Genomic DNA, 21,190 nt, shown 5'->3' with positions numbered 1-21,190 from the left:
GCTGCTCCCAACACCTGGTCTCTTTTTATTTGCCATTTGAATTGTGTTGATACATGATATCAGATCAGATCAGATCAGATCAGAATAAAACTTCATTTTTCAGCCTGCCTTTGTAAGAAAATACTGCCACATGATCACCTTCTAGCCAAAAGATGTGAGATGCGATGTGTCAACTTGTGACTTATTCTTAGGCCTTTATATGTGATGAAGTATATTTATAAATTACTTACTTTAGGTAATTACACACAACTGCTATCCCACAGTGCCAAATTTAGCCTTTGAAAAAAATTTTTTTGCCTTTTAAAGGATTTATTTACCTCTAAAAGGTAAACCTTTTATTTATTTACCTTTAAAAGGCTCAGAGGTTAAAGTGTCTGACTGCAACGCAGGAGACCTGGGTTCAATCCCTGGGTTGGGAAGATCCCCTGGAGAAGGAAATGGCAACCCACTCCAGTACTCTTGCCTGGAGAATCCCATGGACAGAGGAGCCTGGTAGGCTACAGTCCAAGGGGTTGCAAAGAGTCGGAGATGACTGAGTGACTTCACTCACTCACTCACTCACTTAAGTAATCTTTAGAGTTAGGGTTAGGGTTAGGGTTAGGGTTAGGGTTATAATTTGGATATCTCTTACAACTTTCGAATTGATATCCCATATGCCAAGAGTGATATCAGATGGAACACAGCATTCTGTGCTCACTTCATGTGTAATACAGTATAATCTTCAAGAGCACAGGCTCAGATCAATTTCTGAATATGAGTCCTAGTCCACCATTTATTAGCTGAGGACTTTGTGCTTTCAGTAAAATTGGAACAGCACTATTGCTACCACTCAAACTTGCTAAATGCTGTGAACTATTATTTCTAACAGGTTTAGAATATAACTTGGCAATCAATAGGCATTATCTAATTTATTTATTTAGGAACGCCCCAAAACCATTCATTCATTCATTCAAGTTCTTATCATGCAGTGAAGCTTTCTTTTAGTCATACAGGTTTCATTCTCTTTGCAGCTGGTGTGGCAATTCTTGCTTGAAGGAGAACTGAGAAAATGTCTCTACAAGCTCAGTTGAGCTGGGTGAGTTCTGTGAGGGTGGAAAGAGAGGCTCTTGCTGCCAAAATTAAAAAAAAAAAAAAATACACTTGATTACTCTGAGGAGAGCCAGAGGGATGGTTTTGGATGCCAGAAAGAAAGAAAGGAGGGAAGAAGAGAGGAGGGAGAAAAACAAATGAAGAGGAAGCAAACTAGAAAGATGGTAGAAGGTTGTGAATACTCAGTGAACTTACTCATGGTCAGAGAAACTGAAGCCATGTGATTAAACAGTTTTAGGAAAGTTATGAAGGAGCTAAATTTCCAATTCCAGTTAATATGAAATAAAACAGAAACTGAGCAAATAGGAGCATAGTTGAAGATGGAAGTTATTTGTATGGGATGTAACGTCTTAGAAATTTGTTTAAAACTTAGGATAAATCCTTAAGTACTCACAACGTTGGAGCCTGGGCAACTGAGTCAATTTCAGGTCCCCCCCTTCCAGTGTCTGTTCAGGGAAGCAGACTCTACATTCTCCCTGGAGTATCCATTGTACCACATACACACCTCTTTTCGAACCATTATGATGTTGTATAGAGTGTTGCTATCTTGTTCTTATACCTTTCCCCCTACTAGAATGTGAATTCCTAGTTCAGTTCAGTTCCGTTGCTCTGTCATGTCCGATTCTTTGTGACCCCATGTACTGCAGCATGCCAGGCTTCCCTGTCCATCATGAACTTCTGGTTCTTGCTCAAACTCATGGCCATCCAGTCAGTGATATCATCCAACCATCTTGTCCTCTGTTATCCCCTTCTCTTCCTGCCTTCAATCTTTCCCAGTATCAGGGTCTTTTTCACTAAGTCAGTTCTTTGCATCAGGTAGTAAACGTTTTGGAGTTTTGGCTTCAGTATCAGTCCTTCCAATGAATATTCGGGACTGATTTCCTTTAGGATTGACTGGTTTGATTTCCTTGCAGTCCAAGGGATTATCAAGAGTCTTCTCCAACAACACAGTTCAAAAACATCAGTTCTTCTGTGCTCAGCTTTCTTTATAGTCCAACTCTCACATCCATACATGACTACTGGAAAAACCATAGTTTTGACTAGATGGACATTCGTTGGCAAAGTAGTGTCTTTGCTTTTTAATTTACTGTCTAAGTTTGTCAGAGCTTTTCTTCCAAGAAGCAAGCGTCTTTTAATTTCATGCCTGTAGTCACCATATGCAGTGATTTTAGAGCCCAAGAAAATAAAGTCTGTCACTGTTTCCATTGTTTCCCCATCTATTTGCCATAAAGTGATGGGACCGGACGCCATGATCTTCATTTTTTTTGTTGAGTTTTAAGCCAACTTTTTCACTCGCCTCTTTCACTTTCATCAAGAGGCTATTTAGTTCTTCTTCACTTTCTGCCATAAGGGTGGTGTCATCTGCATATCTGATGTTATTGATATTTCTTCTGAAAATCTTGATTTCAGCTTATGCTTCATCCAGTCCAGCATTTCTCATGATATACTCTGCATATAAGTTAAATAAGCAGGGTAACAATATATAGCCTTGATGTACTCCTTTCCCAATTTGGAACCAGTCTGTTGTTCCATGTCTGGTTCTAAGTGTTGCTTCTTAACCTGTATACAGATTTCTCAAGAGGCAGGTCAAGTGGTCTGGTATTCCCACCTCTTGAAGAATTTTCCACAGTTTGTTGTGATCCACACAGTCGAAGGCTTTGGCATAGTCAATAAAGCAGAAGTAGATGTTTTTCTGGAACTCTCTTACTTTTTCGATGATCCAATGGATGTTGGCAATTTGATCTTATGTTCCTCTGCCTTTTCTAAATCCAACTTGAGCATCTGGAAGTTCACAGTTCATGTACTGTTGAAGCCTGGCTAGAACTTTGAGCATTACTTTACTAGTGTGTGAGATGAGTGCAATTGTGTGGTAGTTTGAGCATTCTTTGGCATTGCCTTTCTTTGGGATTAGAATGAAAACTGACCTTTTCCAGTCCTGTGGCCACTGCTGAGTTTTCCAAATTTGCTGGCATATTGAGTGCAGCACTTTCACAGCATCATCTTTTAGAATTTGAAATAGCTCAACTGGATTTTCATTACCTCCACTAGCTTTGTTTGCAGTGATGCTTCCTAAAACCTACTTGACTTTCCACTCCAGGATGTCTGGCTCTAGGTGAGTGATCACACAGAGCCTGAATTCTTATAGCAGGTGTTATGTTTATGTCTATACGTTTAGCTTGCAAAAAAGCGAAGTACTTACTGAATAAATGAGCTAAAGTAACACCTTGATATCCATTTTTCTATTCATACTCATGGATAAAGAAAAAAAGGAAGTGGGTTCAGCCACCTATGATGAGGGAAGGTCTTGAAAAAAGAAAAACTACATCTATTTCATCACATGCCTATTATGATGATCATGGTAGCTTGTCTACATGCTATATTCTGTCAAGCAAAACTGCCAGTGGCTAATCATTTTTATCAAGGCAGGACAATTTTACAGAGAAGGGCGCAGAATTTACACAAAACATCTACTATTTATGTACTTAGAGTAGCATCTTTCCTTGCACTGATCAACAGAAGCAGGTTACACCCTAGAACCCTATGGGGGTTGGGGGAATCTCTTGTGTTAGTCTAATTCATTCCTTACATAGATCATGACTTTTCTACTTCCCAAAGCTTCCAGGTTCTCTTTATTTATTCTGTATTTTATGATCAGTGAAATCATATACTTTACAAAAAATACAGCGACTCATGTTAGTCATCTGGGAATGAGAAAAGTGGTGGGGAGATATTTGGGGGGAACATTTGAAGGATGTACAGGTAATAAGAACAGCCATCCTTCAGCAATATTGATACTGTTACCCATAGTTCAGGGAATATGAATTTTGAAGAGATTAGAGTTCGATTAACATTTTGTGTTTCCAATTTTATCACTGATACATATGTATGAGGATTAATCTGTTAGATTACATGTAAGTGGTGGGAATGCACACAAAAAAGAAAACAGTAGGAAGAATTAAACAACATTCCGAAGTTTTGAGTTCTTCTGTGAATGAAGCTGGATTTCTTTTGACTTGCTGTGTCCCTGCCTCTGACAAATCCAAGTGAAATTGGTGGAATCTGTTAATTCAATAATTATCTAATGCATTAAACATGAGTTTTTTTCATTATTCTCATTTTGAAGTATTGCATTTCATTTTTTGAGTTTTAATATTCTTCATGCAGGGAGTCCATCTGGGGCTTTTGATTTTAAAATCTGATAGAGTTTATCTATGGCAGAGTGAATGCAAATAAAATTCAACTCAACTTGGGAAGGACAGTATGCGTGGCTTGTGAGCAATGTATAGTGGAAGCAGAAAGCCCCAGTGTATTAGGCACAGAAGAATCTCATTACTTTCTATTGATAGCATTTCTTGGCAAAACTGTTTTGCTCTTTAATAAAATGAGCAGAAGTACCTCAAATCCAAAAGATTCAAGATGGCAGAGAAGGAGACTTGGGAGGCTACATGGTAAACGGATGGGCAACTGCAGGGGACCAAGATGAAGGAGGGGACGGAACTACACGAAAAACACAGATACCTGTTCATTTAGCACGTATGGATCGCGTTGTAATTCACAGCGCAGGTTTTCATTTCTATCGGTTCTCTGCCTTTGAATTATAGCAATTTTAGGGTTGGCTTTAAAAACCATTTAGCCTTATTGACTCCATAGACCCCGCCCCAATCACTATCAGTTACCTTTAGAATCATTAAAGATTTGCAAGACATTTCAAGGGCAGTAAGTAGAGGGGAAAAGGCATGAACAGAAGCTGAAGTGGAGGCAGGTAGGGCACAAAGGCTTGGAGGAGCAGGGTTAGCAGGACAAAGTGGGGAGCGTGGAGAAAGCAGCTCATGCCATGGGAAGAGGGCTTCTGCAAAGGCACTGGCACCAGGAGGAAGCCAGCTTAGCTGAGATCCACGTGGATGTTTGCTTAGGTTCTTTGATACATAAATCCCAAATTAGAACTATCAATTCACTGGATTTATGAAGCCCCACGATTGTTTTTTAACAGCTTAGTGCTTAAAGCAATATCAAAACCTACCCAAAGGATTAAGCTATAACATAGAATCTTAATCTGATGAGTTACTTTTAATCCTAATTATATTTGTCCAACAGTAACTCAAAGGATTAGAAGTGGGCTTTTATAAAATCCAGGTTAACCAGGCGTTTGTTTTGTTTTCCAGTTCAGCCAGATCCTTTTCGTGATACAGTCTACTGGTAAAAACCATACCATGTGATGCTATCTTTCATATATGTCAGTTTCAGGACACTTTGTCATTTTCTAGTCTTTAAACCTAGGTTTCCTCATCTATACAATGCTAATAACAGCCTATATCTCACTGGCAATAAATAGAATTAAAGTCATGTTGAAAAGTTTTGTTCGTTGACACACATAATTAGCACTAAATAAATGCTAGTTGTTGCTCCAACTATTACTATCGGGTTTGTGTCAGACACAATGAGTCCAAAGCTACAGTGTTCCCACTTGGAAACAAACAGTAAGCAACAAGAAAATCCGTTCAAATGCCACACCACAGAAGACAGAATTCCACACCCTCCCTCACCACACACACACACACAAGCAAAACTAATCAAAAAAATATCAACTAATATTTGCTTAATTCCTTTTCCCCAAATCCTGGATCATCTAAGGTGAACCACTTAAATCTCTTGTTAGTTTGTATCTATCATATTTGAGACTATAACACTGTGTACTTGATGGTATTGTCTTGATAATAATGAAGTAAAGACTTTAAATGGATTGCAGAATACTAAGTATTTTTGCCAGACTAAATGATAATTGACCAAGAAACATACTTGGCAATTATGAATAGCTTGGATAAAATGGAGGATTATTTAGCATGATACTGCTGAAGATTTTCAGATTACAGCCTACTTATTTTGATTAGTTTTATTATCTCTATCTAAACGTGATAAACAGATTTTAAAAATATGCTTTCAAATGTTACACTGACACTTACAAAATATGTGAAATAAACAGTGCAGTAAATGCCAAGCACCTGCTTTAATGTAATAGGTTTTCATGTGATTTTTCATAAAATTGTCTGTCTTTCTTTGACTCTTTGGGAATTGTTCTTATCATGAGAACATAAATTCTAACATGTGGTAACAACAGATACTATTATGCATTTTTTTTTTTTTGAAATATACACAAATGAAAAAAGTTTTAAAGGAATAGCCCTAGTTTTCTTTAAGCTTGATTTGCAGGAAACGCTAACACCTTCTCTCTAACCATCAAAGAAAAAGAACTCCAGGGGAGCCAAAAGGAAATCCATTTTTCAGCCTCAAACAAGGGAGAAACCATCTGTGCTAAATCATAAAACAAATGTACTGAGAGTTTATACCAATGTACACATGGGAAAGAGGTTATTTACTCTGTGGAGAAAAAAAATCCTCATTATATTTAATCATAACAATTCCATGGGCAAGTAGACTCCTGGACCATTTTTATGCTTAAAGGAAATACTTAAAATTTTCATCGTAAAGAAATACACTCAGTCCATTGTCAATTAAACTCCTCAAATACAGCCAGGCTCAGAAACTTCCTTATCTCTATCCCAAAATGTTCAGGATTTAAATTCTGGAAAGGAGTATTAGAAAATGAGTCATTCAGTGAGTCAAGTCTTTTCATGTTAATTCTTTCTCTCTAGCAATCTCTCACAGTACTTTTTTTTTTTTTTTTTTCACATTAACTGATTCTGCCTGTGGACTCTCAAAGGTCTAACACCAGATTAGCCAAAGGAAAAAATGCAAAACACTGAGGTAAGAAAGTGGTAATTCTGGAGAGTATAATTGTTGCTGTTTTAAAATCAGGTTACTAATAAAACGTATTACAAATAGATTTGGGTATTCAAGCAATATTCAAATAACAAAAACACTTCTATATTAGAGTTTGGAATGATGCCTGTCTTGAACCCATCCAAAGGAATTTATGCCTGGAAGTGATAAAGGGACCTCATTATAGCTCTGTTCATAGCAGGAGGTCTACATTAGATCTCTGTGACATACTAAACTTGGGATAGAAAAAGAAAATAAGAGACTTCCGGAAAAGCAATTGCAATAGAATCCCAAATATTTTGCTATAACTTGAAGATGAAGAGGCTGACTTTATAATTAATAAGTACTTAAGTTGAAGTTTTTACTATCAAAATTTTAATCTACAAAAGTGAAAGTTTAGTCACTAAGTCATGTCTGAATCTTTTGTGACTCCATGCACTGTAGCCCACTAGGCTCCTCTGTCCATGGAAATCTCCAGGCAAGAATACTGGAGTGGGTTGCCATTTCCTCCTCTAGGGGATCTTTCCAACCCAGGAACTGAACCTGGGTGCCCTGCATTCAAGCAGATTCTCTACCATTAGCTTAAATAGAAGTTTTGTTACCCTGGTGAGGGCAAAAATGGGTCTCTAACTTGAAAAGATTATGAAGTTTGCCTGGAAAGGAGCACTTCCTAGAACTGAAACATTTCTCTAAACAATTTAATGAATAACAGAATTTCTCTCAAACAATAAAAATAGCCCATCATGTATAAATAGGCTAAGAGAAAAATGGAAAGACAGAGGCACAAAAGAAAATTGTAAATTTTGGTGTTTTTATTAAACATGGGCTAAATGTATTTTAAGAATTTTAATGCACTGTACCATAAGAATCTGCATAAATAAGTCCATACCTGTGGTCTACACTGTATTCATCAAAATCTGTCACACATGGAGATAAGTCTATAAAATACATTCATTCTTTGCACTTAAAATTTCACTTCATCTGAATAACTTTCTATTTCTCTACTGGTCTTTATGAATACTTTAATATTCATGTCCATTGTGTAAATTAAAAGCCAGCTTGTCATTTGCTTATATGCAAGATTCATAAAGTTTGATTTCTGAAATAACATCACTTCTAAACTTCCCTTCCTCGTGCATTGTTGGCTCCAGTTAAGTATCTGGCGTTATAGCTCATCAAGTTTATGAGCTTCAGATGAGAACTTTCTCTATCTACCTTGACAGCCGAACACAAATTATCCAGGGAACTTTTCCCTTTTCACTCAACTCTCAGGCAGAGTTACATATTGATTATCACCTGTGTGACCTCCCAGATTATAGCAGCTAGAATACAGCACTCACCATTCTGACTGAGTGGTTCCTTCCCTCTAAGAGTATACATTATAACAAGGACTGTCGTGCTGCAGTCCATGGGGTCATAAAGAGTGAGACACAACCGAGCAAATGAAGAGCAATCTGATGGATTAGAGGCTATGACAACATGTGAAGTCTAATTCATCCACTTGTCCAAGGTACTTTAAAATGAGCTTCCTTTTTGCATACTCCAAATCACTTTTATTGTCTTACAGATCTCAGTCTGGCTGTTAAAAAGACAAACCATCAAAGTTAAGGATTTTGTCTTTAATGATGTGAATACCCATAAAATGGGGTATGTGATGGAATTCCTGTAGAACTATTCAAAACCCTAAAGGATGATGCCATCAAGGTGTTGCATTCAATTTGTCAGCAAATCTGGCAGACCCAGCAGTGACCACAGGACTGGAAAAAGTCAATCTTCACCCCAATTCCAAATGTACTCATTTTCCATGCCAGTTAGGCCATGCTTAAAAATCTTGCATGCTAAGCTTCAGCATTATACCAACCAAGAACTTCCAGATGTCCAAGCTGGGTTTAGAACAGGAAGAGGAATCAGAGATGTCTATGTTCGCTGGATCATACAGAAAGCTAGGGAATTCCAGAAAAACATCTACCTCTGCTGCATTGACAATGCCAAAGCCTTTGACTATGTGGATCATAAACTGTGGAAAACTCTTAAAGAAATAGTAATACCAGACCATTAGCTGTCTTCTGAGAAACCTATATGTGGGTCAAGAAGCAACAGCTAGAACCCTGTATTGAACAACTGCTTGGTTCCAGATTGAGAAAGGAGTATGACAAGGCTTTCTGCTGTCACCCTGCTTGTTTAATCTACACACTGAGCACATTATGAGAAATGTCAGGCTGGATGAGTTACAAGCTGGAATCAAGAGAAACATCAAGAACCTCAGATATGCAGATCCAATGGCCGAAAATGAAAAGGAACTAAAGAAACAGCTGATGAGGGTGAAGGAGGAGAGTGAAAGAGCTGGCTTAAGGCTAAATATTAAAAAAAAAATAAGATCATGGCATCTGGCCCCATTACTTGATAGCAAATAGAGGGTAAAAGGTGGAAGTAGTGACAGATTTCCTCTTCCTGGGCTCTAAAATCACTGTGGATGGTAACTGCAGTCATGAAATCAGAAGACAATTGCTTTTTGGCAGGAAAGATATGACAAAACTAGACGGTGTGTTGAAAAGCAGAAACATTACTCTGCTGACAAAGGTCTGTAGAGTCAAGGCTATGGTCTTCCCAGTGGGCGGGTACAGTTGTGAGAGCTGGACTGTAAAGAAGGTGGAGTGCCAAAGAACTGATGCCTTTGAACTATGGTGCTGGAGAAGCCTCCTGAAAGTCCTCCCTTGGACAGCAAGGAGATCAAGCCAGTCAATCTTAGGGGAAATCAACTCTGAATACTGGTTGGAATGACTGATGCTGAAGCTGAAACTCCAGTATTTTAGTCATCTGATGTGAACTGCTGACTCATTCGAAAACTCCCTGATGCTGGGAAAAACTGAGGGCAGAAGGAGAAGAGGGTGTCAGAGGATGAGATAGCTGGATGGCATCAATGAGGCAATGGATATGAACTTGGGCACACTTTGGGAGGTGGTGAGGGACAGGGAGGCCTGGTGTGCTACAGTCCATGGTATTGCAAAGAGTTAGACAGAACTGGGCGACTAAATAACAACCACACCTGTAAAACGACACTTGGGTTTTCAGAGTGCTTTCTTTTTTAATGCATATAATATTCATCTATCTATTTATTTTTGTCCGTGCGGGGTCTTCGTTGCAGTGTGGGCTTTTCTCTAGTGGCGGCGAGTGGGGCTGCTCTCCAGCTGTAGCGCTCCGGCCTCTCACTGCCATGGCTTCTCCTGTGGCAGAGCATGGGCCCCTGGCAGGTGCATGTCAGTAGCTTCTGCACGCAGGCTCAGCAGCTGTGGCTCCGGGACTCCCGAGTACAGGCTCCACAGTTGTGGTGCACAGGCTTAGTTGCTCCGTGCCATGTGGGATCGTCCCTGACCAGGAATCAAACCTATGTCCTCTGCACTGGCAGGTGGATTGTTTAAAACTGAGCCACCAGGGAAGCACTCAGAGTGCTTTAAAAACAACAAAAACAACAACAAAAACAAAAAACTTCATTTCTTTAACTCTTTAGTAAGGTTTTTGGTGACTTACTAAATTAAACCCAGCCTCTCTAAAGGAAAGGAGATGCTCACTTCCGCTTCTGGATGCCTTTCTCCCCCTCAGCAAGGCTCTCATTGTAGGGACTCTGGCCAGCTGCAGAAATGAGACCTCTCTACCATGTTTCACAAACGGGTAAGTTCCCTTCAATTGAGCTGACACAATTTTCTCTTTCTCCACAGAGACCAGTACATTGCTTTACATGGAAAAGATGCTCAAAAGACCACAGAAATAGAAATCCACAGAAGTCCTAGGAATGCGGAACTTGGAAAGAGACGTGAAAACTCCTCTAATCCTAAGACCTTGAGTTATGAAATTGGGCCCAAGAGGATGGTGATTTCATTAAAAATAACGGGCTTTTACCTCACTGTTTGTTTTTCATGATGTCTCCTGCACCTAGAAACATCTAACTCTTAACTTTCCAAGATTCCATTAAAGGGCCCTTTCTTTTGCATCATCAGCCCTAGTAGGAAGCAATGGCAGTTATCACACTTGCGCTTCCATGGCATCTTCCAGACCTTTAATGCTTGTCTTGTGATTCTAATGATCTGCATGTCTCCTATTCCTTTAAACTATGAGCTTCTTATGTGATTACATCTTACTCATTTTGCGCTTTAAGCATCTAGACCAACACATGGCTCATGGCAGATCTCAACAAATATTTGTCAAAAGAATGAACACATGAATGAATGAATATATAAGCCATTTTAGTTTCTTTTATTTAAAAAATTGTTGCACAGTATGGCATCAGTTAAGTTCAGTTCAGTCGCTCACTCGTGTCCAACTCTTTGCAACCCCATGAATCGCAGCACGCCAGGCCTCCCTGTCCATCACCAATTCCCAGAGTTCACTCAGACTCATGTCCATCGAGTCAGTGATGCCATCCAGCCATCTCATCCTCTGGCGTCCCCTTCTCCTCTTGCCCCCAATCCCTCCCAGCATCAGAGTCTTTTCCAATGAGTCAACTCTTCGCATGAGGTGGCCAAAGTACTGGAGTTTCAGCTTTAGCATCATTCCTTCCAAAGAAATCCCAGGGCTGATCTCCTTCAGAATGGACTGGTTGGATCTCCTTGCAGTCCAAGGGACTCTCAAGAGTCTTCTCCAACACCACAGTTCAAAAGCATCAATTCTTCGGCGCTCAACTTTCTTCATAGTCCAAATCTCACATCCATACATGACCACAGGAAAAACCATAGCCTTGACTAGACGAACATTTGTTGGCAAAGTAATGTCTCTGCTTTTGAATATGCTATCTAGGTTGGTCATAACTTTTCTTCCAAGGAGTAAGCGTCTTTTAATTTCATGGCTGCAGTAACCATCTGCAGTGATTTTGGAGCCCCCAAAAAATAAAGTCTGACACTGTTTCCACTGTTTCCCCATCTATTTCCCATGAAATGATGGGACCAGATGCCATGATCTTTGTTTTCTGAATGTTGAGCTTTAAGCCAACATAGGGGATCTTAATTCTCTGATCAGGGACTGAATTGAATCACCTGTATTAGAAGCACAGAATCTTTACCACTGGATCACCAGGTAAGTCTCTATAAGCCATTTTCAATGAGAAATAACCTGTCCTTAAAAAGAATACAGTTAAGTTTGTAACTCAAAATGCATTTCCCCCCAAAACAAATTTATATAACAATATACAAAACTATGTTGTATAAACACAGTCTGTAGCACTGGTTCAATACAGAAAAAGGATAAAGTCAGGAAAGACTTTCTGGAGGAAGTGATACCTCCCTTGAGTTTACAATTCAGGGAATCTTAAATGACTCCTTTTGTCTCCAGAAGAGAAACATCATTTAATTCGGAGAGTTTTCAAAGTCATTAAGTCCAAGGAAATAATAAGAGATCATGAGCCTGGAAGGAGGGAACAGTCCCCCAGGGGGACCAGGAAGAACAGAGGATCAGGGATGGGAGAGAGGGAAGACGACACTGCCCAGGGAGGCTTGAGGGGATGCACCCAGGGTTCCATCTACACCACAGCCACTTCCTTGACCCTGGTAGAATTACAGGGAAAACACTGAATGAAGCAGAATAAAAGAAGTCAGGATGGTCCAGGCATGATGGAAAGTTCAGGATAGACAGGGATTTTACAAAGAATATAAGAGGAACTTAATGTCAGGATGCTGGACTGAATCAGAAATACGTGATTCGACTGAACTCCGGGAGATGGTGATGGACAGGGAAGCCTGCCGTTCTGTGATTCATGGGGTCGCAAAGAGTCGGACACGACTGAGCGACTGAACTGAACTGAACTGATGCTAACATTTTCCCATTAATATAACATTAAACATATAATGTTATAATATTTTATGCTTACTAAATATTATATTTAAACACAATGTTATTTAAATATTAATTACAAATATAATTTTAATGTAATAATCTTGTAAGTTAAATATTATAATATTATAACATTTAGTGCTTTCACCTATGTTATCATAGTTGGCAGAGAGTAACAAGTCAAAATTTACAAATGATTTTCCCAGAATGAGGAAACAAGCAAATGGCACTCCAGACACACATCAGGTCTTCCGACACTATATTCTCTGCTCCTGGTACAGTGTCAGCCTTACAAGACATAATAGGAAATAGCAGCGCATCAGTAGAGGTTACCCAGTCTAAATGCCTTAAGTTTTCCTCAAAAAAAAAAAAAAAAAATCACTCAGTTTCTTCTTTCAGACATATGGAGTGTTTATATGCGTTTAATCTCCTCTGAAAATAATTACAGAATTCTACCTATCCTGAAAAGAAAAGAAAAAAAATCATCGCTTTTCTTTTTTAATCTTTTAAATGATTAATGTATTAGTAGAATGAGGAAGAACAAAATTTGCTACCCTGAGATGCACATGTCATGTGACAATTTCAAAGTTCTACCAACTCAGTTTCCCAAGTAAAGGTTTTCTACACAGAGCAGCACACTGCAGGGCCCTTGTTCTTAGCAATCTCACATCACTTAGGGAAGATACATCAGCGGCCAACTTCTCTACCTACACATCTCGTGTTGGATCCCTTTCATTTCCCAGGTTTCAAGAGTGAGTTTGTGTCTGTCCTCCTTAGACAGACAAAAGATGCCATGAGTATAAAATAAAATGAAAGGAACAGGAAGGCATTGAAAAAAAAAAAAATTGAATGGCAGGGTTAGAACAGGAATCTGTGATCTTTCATCCTTAATTGGCTGAGGATTTCCAGTGGCCTAGGTTTTAAGGAAAAGATAGATTCACAGTGATTTAACCTATTAAGGCAGGCTTCAGAACACTTAGCTCAACCTAAGGGAAGTTAGATGCCAAGAAAACAGAACAAAAATAGAGGCACTTTGAACAAATATCAATGCTAAAAATAGTACGCGGGATAGCAGGACAAAGGAAAAAAGCATTGGATGATCCTATGACAAATTTGGAATAAGGTTGCCATACATTTTAGGAGAGGAGAACATTTGCAAGTAATATTTCTATAGTAAATAATTTGTACTAAGGTCCATAAGTTTTCTTGCATCACAATAATTTCATTATTGATAATTAGATATGACTAAAGTTCTTACTGTAAGAGCAAGACATACTTACTATAGAAAATTTTAAATAAAAAATATTATGTCTCTTTGTTAAATATGCATTGGTTTAGGAACCATCTCAGTGGTTTTGATTTATCTGAAATTTTAAGAAGGCAGAACACATTGTTCCACACCATTTCAAGCATGAACTAGGAAAAAAGTCCTCAGTATTGACTAAGAACTTGGTTGCAAACATCATTCCATTGTGGCCAGAAGTGTGGTTTTGGAGCCAGGCTCTGGTATAAATCTGACTCTTCTTCAATGGCTCTAGGACTCTGCAGGAGTTATTTGAACTCCCTGAGGCTCCATTTCCTGACTTTTTTAACGAGAGAACAATAAAATTCACCTACCAGATTTGTAAAAATGATTAAATGAGAGAATGTATCCAGAATGCTTAGCAAAGACCTCTGTTCTCAGAATCAGGGAAGACCTCCCGGCTGTGTGACGCGGTCCCCTGCCTCCCCTTTCTCCATACACCTCACCCCCAATATCTGTCCATAAGCTTCAGCCAGACCCCCTGTCTTTTCCTGAGCTTCAAACACACTTAGCCTATTCTGACTCTGCCATTTGCTTCCTGTCTGGACAGCTTTTCTTTATGTTTTTGTATTGCTGACTCTTTCCCTACATTCAGGTTTCAGAAATTTTTCTCAAGAGAAATTCTTTCTCTCACTGCGCTCCTCAGAAGAGCTCCCTTCCCTTGATTGTTTACCTGGAACCCCATTTCCTTTGGTCTTCTCCATACTGAATTTGCCACTGTCTGTAGTTCTTACCCACATGCCCACAAACATGTCTGCTGTCTGTGTGCTGAAACCAAATGGATGCTCCAGACAAGTGAGAATCTTACCTGTCTGGTCTAACATTGAGCACTTCTGGCAAAGACTGGTTTCATGGTCAATCACGTATTTTCTTTTTTTCGAGAAATGTGGCCACATTTCCCAGCTTTCCTCACGGCAGCATGACCACGTGACTGAGCGTCCAGCAAATGGGTTGAGGTGACAGTGACCTTTGCCCTCTCAGGCTAGACCCCAAAAGACCTTCCAGCTGCAATTCTCTGTTCTCTCCTTAATTCTTGGTGAGCTGGATGCAGAGGGTCTTGGAGCAATTAGGTATAATCAGGTGATGAGGGTAGTGCCCTCATAATGGGACTGATACTCTTATAGCCAGGACATGGAAGCAACCTAAGTGCCCACCAACAAAGGAATGGATAAAGATGTGGAATGTATACACAACTCAGTCATTAAAAGGAATGAAACTGGGTCATTTGTAGACGCTTGGGTGAACCTAGAATCTGTCACACAGAGTGAAGTTAGAAAGAGAAAAAATGTCATATATTAACACATATATGTGGAATCTAGAAAAATGGTATGGATGAACGCAGTTCCAGCGCAGGAACAGAGATGTAGACAGAGAGGACAAACTGTGGACAGGGCGGGGAAGGAAAGAGCAGGACAGATGGGGAGACTTGGTTCAACAGTATACACACTACCATGCGCAAACCCGACAACTATCAGGAGGCCACTGTCCAGCACAGGGCTCAGCCTGGTGCTCTGTGATGACCTGGAGGGGAGGGGAGGGGGAGGGGAGGGAGAGAGCCTCAGAGGGAGGGATCAGTTCAGTCCAGTCGCTCAGTCGTGTTCGACTCTTTGCGACCCCATGAACTGCAGCACGCCAGGCCTTCCTGTCCATCACCAACTCCCGGAGTTCCCCCAAACTCATGTCCATTGAGTCAGTGATGCCATCCAGCCATCTCATCCTCTGTCGTCCCCTTCTCCTCCTGCCCCCAATCCCTCCCAGCATCAGAGTCTTTTCCAATGATGTATATAAATAGCTGCTTCACGTCACTGTACAGCAGAAACTACAGGACGTGTGAATCAATCATACTCCAATATAAAAGAAGAGAAAGCTCTTGCTCCTTCCTTGCCTCTCTCCCTCTCTCCCTGCATCCCTCCCTCCCTCTTTCTCCTCTGTTTCTCAGCAGTCATTAAGAAAGAGCCATGTGACCACACAAGAGGAGAAGCCGGTTGTCTGCAAGCAAGCCTGGAAGACAGCTCTGACCAGAATCCGAGCAGCTGGCACCCTGATCTCAGACTTCCAACTCCGGCTTCCTGAGTGAAACATAAACATCTGTTGTTCAAACCCCCAGCCTATGGCATTTTGTTACAGCAGCTCAAGCCGACTAAGACAGTAGGTACACAGTAAGTGGGTCACAAGCATCAGGTAAACAAGAGAAATAATTACATTAATGAGATTCTGTGCATCCTGTAGGGTCTCTGTGCCTGCCTATGTTGTCTCAAAGTGGGCTGAAGGAAACATCACTCTGCCATTAAAAGTTCCATGCAGATGATGCTAGAAGCGCTGGGAGGGGTGTACAACCCTAGTGGCTAAGGAAACGACACCTCCCGGGCTTAGTGGTTTAGTGAATATTAACATAAAAAAGAAGCTAAAAGAGGTTTTGGTGTGCAGTGTTGCCCATCCCCTGCACGGACACTTCCTGTTTGGTGTCATAAAGGGAATATGAAGGCCCCATAAAAACCTAAATGAATTGTGCAGTAAATGTTAACTGCCCTGCCAGCAGTGTGGAGGCGACTCTAGTGTAGGATTCCATGGGGGCATCTCTGCTGAGAGCAGCAAAGCCCAGTGCCATGGCCAAGGGTGGGCATTAAACACAGCCCACCCCCACCTGAGGCTACACTCTCCTTCCTGCCACCAGCAGGTTGCTTGGCCAACTAAAGCTGTATTTTTTGAAATGAAATAGAGCTCCCCCGCCATGAAAAGACTGCTTCGCTTCGTGAAATATTCCTGTGCATTTTCATTACTAAATCTCCAAGTGACAATCATCAGCCTTTAAGCTATTACCGTCCAAAGTGAGTCAGAGGTTCAAATGTGTGACCACACAAAGCCCACGATGCTTACCTACAGGGCTTGATTTAAGAAGCTCATCATCTCCATTTAACAAGTACAAGGTGTGAGCTTCAGATCTATATTATAATAGACGCAAACTATCAATGAAGGAGAAAAAACAATTGGTTACATTTTAAAAAAACGTTTTACCAGTGGGGTTTGAGGGTAGATTTGTTGAGTCATGAACCATTTCCATTTTTCATTCTTTTGTGCAGATGCCTTTAAGAACTTTTATTGCTTATGGTGCCACAAGAACTAAAAGAATTCTAGTAATTGCTGTCATTGGCATGCTGGTCTCTGCCAGACTGAGCACCGCCATCCAGGCCACTCAGAGTCCGTACCTTGGCTCCAAGTCCCTGCACATGATGACTGCCAAATATTCTGGCACGTGAAACCCCTCAGATGTGATCATTAAGCTTTAGAGTGGTAATCCTTTTTTATGTGCCACTACAGAGCTGGGAAAAGGCAAGTACTAAGCTTTTAATTTTTAAGAAATATTTTTAAAACATGAGAAAAGCCGTATATGCAAATACTGATGTCCACGTCGCCCAGCTTCAGAAATAGCGTATTACCAGAAGAACTGAAGTCCCATGTATCTTCCCAAATGCTCCCCTCATATTCTGAATTTTGTAATTTTCCTGGGTTTATTTATGCTTTTCTATGATTCTGTCATTTGCATTTATAAGTATTTTTTTTTTACTAAAAGCTTGATTTATGAAACAGAGCTTAGAATCCTGAATATATAATGCCTGTTGAAAAACTTTTGCAGTACTAAATTTGTAAGTATTTTGCTGTGTTTTGTTTTGTTTCATTTATATCTGCTGATTTTAAAATATTTAACATGTGACAACTCAGATAAGATAACACTGGTGAAAGAGTTTTGAAAATCTCTTCTATCTTAAAACATTAAAAGCTCTCAGGCAACCAACCCAAACAAATGCATTAGTTTTTATCATTGTTAAGTGATGTTTCAGGTTAGGTGCAAACAGTTAAAAAAAAAAAAAAACACAATTTGCAGGAGATATAAACATAATTCTATTGCTTTTATGATGAAAATACAATGCAGTAAAATGGCAAATATCTCTTCGGTTACTCTGGTTTATAGTATCATTCTGTTTTTATTTAGGGAAGGAGCTAACTTCATTATAAAATTATAAATGGTTGATAAACACTTCAAAAGATATTTGGCCTCTCCAGTGATGAAAGAAATGCAACAACAAAAAAAGCAAATTATTTTCACTTAGATTAACAAGAGTCTGATGGGAAAGATTGGTTAGAGTGTGGTAGGAAGGCAACCTTGCAGTCAACATAGTAAAAGAAAATATCATTAGTCACAGCAATTGTGTTTCTCTGAACAATACTCAGGAAGCAATCTTACAAATATATAGGGATATGTGTACACACACACCCATGTACATGTTGTGTGTATGTACACACACTCACATATTCACTCTGAGGATAATAAAGAACAATGGGGATACCCTAAATGACCCCTAACAGGCAAGACTGAGATACTTCATATAAAGTCGTGTTATCACATTTTATGCAACAATGAAAAGGAGACAGATTTCCTCTTCTATTCCTTTCTTATCTTTCCTTTTCTATTTCTAGCAAGGAAAGGATGGTCATGATACACTGCTAAGTGAGAAGTTAAGAACTGTAAGCATAACAAGCTTCCATCTCTGTTGTTTATTTTGACCTCAAGATAATTCCTGCAGGGATAACACTGCATGTCTTCCAAATTCCTTTATGGACTTGTCTGGGATAAAATTTGAGGTTCCAAGAGGACCTGAGTAAATGCATCCTTGTTTTTCCCAAGAGAACTTATTGGTGGCTCCATAGATCATTCAGAGAAAGGCTGAAAAAGAAGCTACTAGAATGGGGTACACAGCAACCCACTGCACTGAATGTGTAACCCCTCTCAGTTCAGTTCAGTTCAGTTCAGTAGCTCAGTTGTGTCCAACTCTTTGCGACCCCATGAATCACAGCATGCCAGGCCTCCCTGTCCATCACCAACTCCCGGAGTTCACTCAGACTCACGTCCATCGAGTCAGTGATGCCATCCAGCCATCTCATCCTCTGTCGTCCCCTTCTTCTCCTGCCCCCAATCCTTCCCAGCATCAGAGTCTTTTCCAGTGAGTCAACTCTTTGCATGAGGTGGTCAAAGTACTGGAGTTTCAGCTTTAGCATCATCCCTTCCAAAGACCCTTCTCAACCATCCTTCAAAAGCCCAGTGAAAAAATCCTAAAATAAATAAAATAAAATTTGACTTCGCTGTTCCAATTATCTTAGAAGAGGGATAGGGAAGAGAAGAGACAGCTGTTGTCTGGCTTTTGATAAAGAAGAATTTCTCAAACAACACAAAAAAAGGACTACCTTTAAAAAAAAAAAAAGATTGATTAATTTTGCCACATTCAAATTAAGAACAGTGTTCAGCAAAAGATACCATAAAAAATGAAATAGAAGCATCAGAGAAGAAGCTATACAATTATCAAAAGATTATCATCTAGTTAGAGAAAGATATTCTACATATAACGAGGGGAAAAAAAATCTCAATAGAAAAGTAAAGTAAAGGCAGCACAGTTTTTTCACACAAGAGGAAAGGAGAAAGATTCATGTTCAAATGTAAGTTGGGGTACAGCCACCATCTGGTATTGCCTATGCAGCCTGAATACATCACAGCCCACAACCCAGCAACTCTATGCCCTGGTATAGCAACAAGTGTGCTCATTGTAGTAAAAACAAGAGAGAACCCATGTTTTCATCAACAGGAAAAAGGATAATGGAATTGTATATTCAAACAATTTTATAATACAGCAATGAAACTGAATGAACTCTAGCAAATGACATTAAATGGATCTCAAAAACATAGTGTTGCACAAAAATTAAAACAAATTGCAAAGCACATGCAGTACATTTCACATTTACATAAAGTTCAAAATTAGGCAATGATATGCTTAATTACCTAAATGGGCAAAGCTATGAAAAAAGCAAGGAAATACTTAAAATCCTAGATTATGGTTACTTCCAGGGTTACGAAGAAGATGAATTAAAGGAGCTTCAAAAATATTGGTAACATGCTGTTCCTGAAGCTAGCTGTTGGATTTAGAAGTGTGCATTTTGTTACATGTTTTGTGATTATTTCTCCACTAATATTTAAATACACATCTATGTTTGTAGAGCTACTGCAGGAGAGAGAGCATTCACAATCGAAAAGTGCCTGGAAGGACAAATGACTATCTTCTAGGCCTAGGAAAGAGAAAAGTTGGAATTTTCACTTTAAGACACATCCCAAAAGTTTGAATATTTATCCCCATGGTAGCTGTGCTAATCTTGTCATTGAAAAGAAAAGACCCAGCCTTAATGGGTCTTCATACATAAATGATGAGGGAGCTGCTCCAAGGAGCTGGGCTAATAACGCTAAAGCCATCCAAGTTCACTGCCTGTGATCAGGGCAAAGCTTGGCCTCAAGATCCAGCCTGGAACGTCCCTTCATAAAATGACTGATAACATTTGCATTTCCTAAAAGGGTGAGGTGAACTCATCAGAGCATTTTGTTTTTAAGCTTAAAATCATTATTATTTGTCTTTTCCAGGGGGATTCATTACACTGGAAGCCTATCTTGCCTTTGTGTCTTTCAAAGACTCAGTTGAACATGTTTATGTTTTAGGTGGCTCAGACGGTAAGCGTCTGCCTGCATTGCAGGAGACCAGGGTTCGACCAGGTCTGGAAGCTCCCCTGGAGAAGGAAATGGCAACCCACTCCAGCACTCTTGCCTGGAAAATCCCATGGACAGAGGAGCCTGGTAGGTTACGGTCCCTGGGGTCGCAAAGAGTTGGACAGAACTGAGTGACTTCACTTTCCTTTGCTCACATGAATGACAGAAAACAGACAAGTCTGGTGATTCCTTAGCCCCAGCACTTAGAATGTAAACCAAAACCTTTCCATCTCCTGTTCTTTTTTGTACCAATGGTATCATCTTTTTTTTCTAGTAGTCATATATGGATGTGAGAGTTGGACTATAAAGAAAGCTGAGCACTGAAGAATTGATGCTTTTGAACTGTGGTGTTGGAGAAGACTCGTGAGAGTCCCTTGGATTGCAAGGAGATCCAACCAGTCCATCCTAAAAGAGATCAGTCCTGGGTGTTCATTGGAAGGACTGATGTTGAAGCTGAAATTCCAATACTTTGGCCACCTGATGCAAAGAGCTGACTCATTTGAAAAGACCCTGATGCTGGGAAAGATTGAGGGCAGGAGGAGAAAGGGATGACAGAGGACAAGATGGGTTTGGGTGGACTCTGGGAGTTGGCTATGGATAGAGAGGCCTGGCGTGCT

The sequence above is a fragment of the Bison bison genome, unplaced genomic scaffold (assembly GCF_000754665.1).
Source record: "Bison bison bison isolate TAMUID 2011002044 unplaced genomic scaffold, Bison_UMD1.0 scf7180017864171, whole genome shotgun sequence".
In the NCBI taxonomy this organism is placed as follows: domain Eukaryota; kingdom Metazoa; phylum Chordata; class Mammalia; order Artiodactyla; family Bovidae; genus Bison; species Bison bison.
This window is presented reverse-complemented; position numbering follows the sequence as displayed.